Raw genomic sequence first — 4,201 nt, forward strand, 5'->3', positions numbered from 1 at the left:
AAAAATGTGAATCAGCTTTCCATTTTTTATGCAGGTCACAATAACTCATAGAGTAGATTACAATCATTTGTGCAACGTTTTTAATTTTCTAAAGCACCTTGATGACAGTGAGTGTTCAGTGGTGAAGCATCCTCTATTGAATCACCCTCAAATTTTTTTGCCAAGTCCTAAGTTGATAGCTTAAAATGGAAATCAAAATTATCGCTTAATTAGGACTTGATGTAAAGGAACCCCTTCTCCTCTTCCCCAAAGGGATACTGCAGTTATATCACATATCCAGTAGGCACCACAATGAAGATCAGAGCTTATTATACTTAAGGTTTTATACACACCAGTTCCCCAGTAAATGCAAATTTCAAGAAAATTAGACATGTCATATGTTCAAAATACTCATGGCAAACAATCATTTTGCATTCCTGCAAATAAAATTGTTTTATACTGTAAGCTGGAGGCGAGTGTAACTTATTTTTGTAATAAAGTTTTTATTTTTTTTATGTGTCATTAATATAAATGTGTGTTAGTGTAGAAATCTTATGGTTTCAAAACTTAGAATTGCACACATATCAGTATGTTTACTTGTACTTACATAATTTTAGATTAGTGGTTGACAATAGGCTGTATGTTTCACATTAATTGGTTTTTTTATGTTATCTTAATAAATCATTTTAGTATGTTGTATGTCAGTTACTGGGATAGCTGGGACATAGAGTGTAATTTAAAATTTGTCAATAAGTATTCATTGGACTATATGTAAATGTGCCTTGCCGGTTATTGAAACTTAACTACAAATGAGTATGGGGTGACAAAAATTAGTACCTGGTGCTTATAATGAAACTTTCTGCCACTGATTTTTTATATTACCCCGTGCTTTTTAAAGTTACATATCTCTCAAATCTTAGTGTAAGTTTGAGGGCTACACGAACATTTACATTTCATTCTAACATGAGCATATTAGGTTTATGAAAAGTGGGTAATCTAAATGTAGCCTTCAGTACAATTGAATCTCAGTGTAATCTTTGGTGCTGGCATTTCCCAGTCCCAGGGAGTTAAATGATCCCATCAAAGAGGTCATTGCCATGCCTATTGGCACCTTACTGTCGTACTGTTCTTAAGGGACACTGTCAAGGTGTTTTAAGTTAATTCTCAGAATTATTTGTTGGGGATTTTTGGAAAGGTTTGTTTGACTACAATAGAACTACATTGTCAAAGTTGAAAGATGAACACTTTTGTGAGTTCACAAATGTGTTCTTGAACATTAAAATATGGTGGAGCTGTGAATTTCCAAGACTATTTGGCATTCTTAGTTTGGGGACTTGGGAGGGAAAACTGATGATGTAAAGAAATTGGGAAGAATTGTTGGGTTTTCTTAAGGTTAAACAGGGGTGATGAAATATATACATGTTCAAGTGAAATTACTTGACAGTGTTCATTTGAATAACTTTGAATTCAAGCCATTATAATTGCTTTTAAAATTATCATTTGCACTGTTCTGATAATGGGTGCAGTTTTTGAGCAATATAATCAGAGCTAAATATGCATGTAGTGATTAGTGATGTGAACAATTAATTTCTGAGAAGAAATACTAACTGGTATTTTCAAACTTAAATTTATGTAGTAAAATCCATTTCAAACTCTTAACAGATCAAGGAAAACAGGCAATGCATATAAACATACTTTTGAATGTTGTGTGGCCTATAAAGCAATAATGCAATTTATATGGAATGTCTTGGGATATGAGATGGAAATGCAAAACTAATCCTTTAGTAGAAATGTCAACATGTTAAGGGGGAATGTTAACTAATGTAGGTTATTGCTATTTGTGATTTGTTGATGGGTTCTTGGCTTTGACAGCTTCAATGAATGGACAGAGTACAAGTTTAAAAATTTTTTATGTATTGTCATGGCAAGGGCCTTAAATCCAAGAGTGGAGTCCCTTGGGGTGAAAATGTATCCATAAAGCATTCTGATTGGTGAAAAGAAAAGACCTTGTTACTTAAGCAAAACAGACGCAAGATTTTGTTTCTGCAGACTACTTGGCAATCAAAAGTGATCATAATTTTAGCTTTACCAATTTTCAGAAAGTTGATTTGTGACCGCAAATTATGTTTTATTTTACCATATACTTTTCCTGCAATATATTTAGCCATTAGAACTAAATAAGATGGTAGAAATGAGAATTGAGCACAAAAAGTTGCACATTCATGATGGCAGGTGCTGTCATGAGAAAATTTTATACCAATTACTATAAGCCAGACATAATTACTATGATTTTTTCCCCATAATAATACAGAAAAAAGCCAGTAATGGATTGATGGTGACCCTGGGGTATTCAGTTGTATATAAAATATTTGGAAAGACTTTAACAAAGTAAGATCCTTATGGTAGATGGGTAAAATATGTACAATAGGTATAATATTTTTACGGAAGACAAGACAAAACGATGTTGGTCAGAAACAGCCAAAAGTAATTTTCATGCCAGTATATGACTGAAACTTTGAAGAATACCTACCATGACCACAGTTTTTCCCAATGATATATACCGTACAATATTTATCTGATCATAGGAATTCAATGATGCATGTAGAATTGAGAAGGAAAGCCAACTCATAAAGGAACAAGCCTGGGTTTTCTTTAAAGGTGTAATATAAATTACTCCATGATACCACTCAATAGGATATGCCACTATGTACCATAAGATGCTAATAATGAGCCAATTTTTGCAGACATTTTTACCTGGGCAAATTAATAGTTGGAATATTGAGGTCTGTCAACTCTTCACATGTACTTAAAATAGTACTTTATATTTAAATTCCACTAGTACCATAATCTGCCTTTATTAGTAAATTACCTAACTTTTTTCAGGACCAGAGCATTCATTTGGGGAAATTAAAAAAAAAATCAGTATTATAACTAACACTCTGGGTCAAAGATTTGATTTTAATGATAACAGTAGTCTGATAAATAGAAGTCTGGCATTGAGAAACAAAAGCTTGTACCTGGTTAGTATTTTAATTTAAAATAATTAGTTTTGCTAGCTTTTTAAAAAATTGTCTTTACATTTATTTATCCATAAGATTTATATATATTTATTTCATTCCTTTCATCTCACTGAAAACTGTCTGCAGGCTCTTTGATTTGGATTAGATGTATGAAGTACTGTCTTTTGCCAAAAACCTCAAATTTCCTGTTCTTTTCAACGTAGTGGGTTTGTGCTTGTTTGGAGATCAGTTCAAAAACTATCTGTACTATCTGTACTGCCTCTGATGTTAAGATTTTATGTATAGCATAAGGAAGCTAGCTCTGACTATATTTTCCTAAGAATAAAGACCTATTTTTGTAGCATGTCTTAGGATCTCCAGGAGTCCAAGAATTATTGTGGGTGTCCTCCATTTAATCATTTTTCATCATTAACAACCTTAAGACACTTAGTCTTAGGATCTTCCACCTTTCTCTAATTCATACATTCAAAGGAACTAGGTTCTCAATGGCAAATACATGACATAATATTTAAGAATAAATGTTTAGGGTGGGGCTATATTAAGTGGTGATGAAAATTTCTGGTGAAGTACATAGCAATGGATTCAACCAAGTTAGATGATATGGCTCATTTTTACTCTTGGAAAACGTTACACCATGCAGTGTCACTAGGAAATACATTTTCTCTGAAGATGTGGAAATAGAAGTTGAGGTTTCGCGGAATTCAGGTGATAGCACATATCTGTTACACACTTAAAAGACTGCAAGAAAGTTTTAGATGGGAGAACTTCGCTTAAAATGTGCTTATTAAGCCAAGTTAATAAACCGCTATCGGGATGGGAAACCACATTTGGGGCTTTCATGGTTCTAGAATTTGAGGGGAATGGGCTTTCCTGGGTCAGTTTCATCAATTTGATTAGTATAAGAATCATTTAGTACAAAATGTAAGATTTTTTTTAATCTTAAAGATTTCTGTAACTTATATTGATTAGGGCAAACATTTCATAATGGTAATTGAGAGTTTCAGAGCATAAAGTGTATAACCTTAGGGCTTTTTGAAAAACTATTACCATTGCCTATTTGATCCTTTGTGTATATGCCAGGCTACTATTAACATTTTCTTACATAAATTCAGGGCTGCTGAATAAAACTTTGAGGGAGACATTTTGGAAAAGTAAAATTTTGAAAATCAGTGTGTCTTTGTAAAATGTTCATGAATAGTAAA

General features: G+C 32.8%; 1 protein-coding gene across 2 annotated transcripts in view; it reads left to right on the top strand.

Annotated features, from left to right (window-relative positions):
- Window positions 1–4,201, top strand: part of SYNCRIP (synaptotagmin binding cytoplasmic RNA interacting protein) — a 27,676-nt gene extending 23,475 nt beyond the window's left edge. Inside the window, exon 12 of one of the 2 annotated variants that reach the window (XM_075554806.1) lies at window positions 1–4,201. This exon is cut by the window's left edge and continues 1,165 nt beyond it. The gene's annotated coding sequence lies outside the window, so the exon portion shown is untranslated. The other variant, XM_075554805.1, reaches the window with a different exon arrangement.

The sequence above is a fragment of the Tenrec ecaudatus genome, chromosome 7 (genome assembly GCF_050624435.1).
Source record: "Tenrec ecaudatus isolate mTenEca1 chromosome 7, mTenEca1.hap1, whole genome shotgun sequence".
In the NCBI taxonomy this organism is placed as follows: Eukaryota; Metazoa; Chordata; class Mammalia; order Afrosoricida; family Tenrecidae; genus Tenrec; species Tenrec ecaudatus.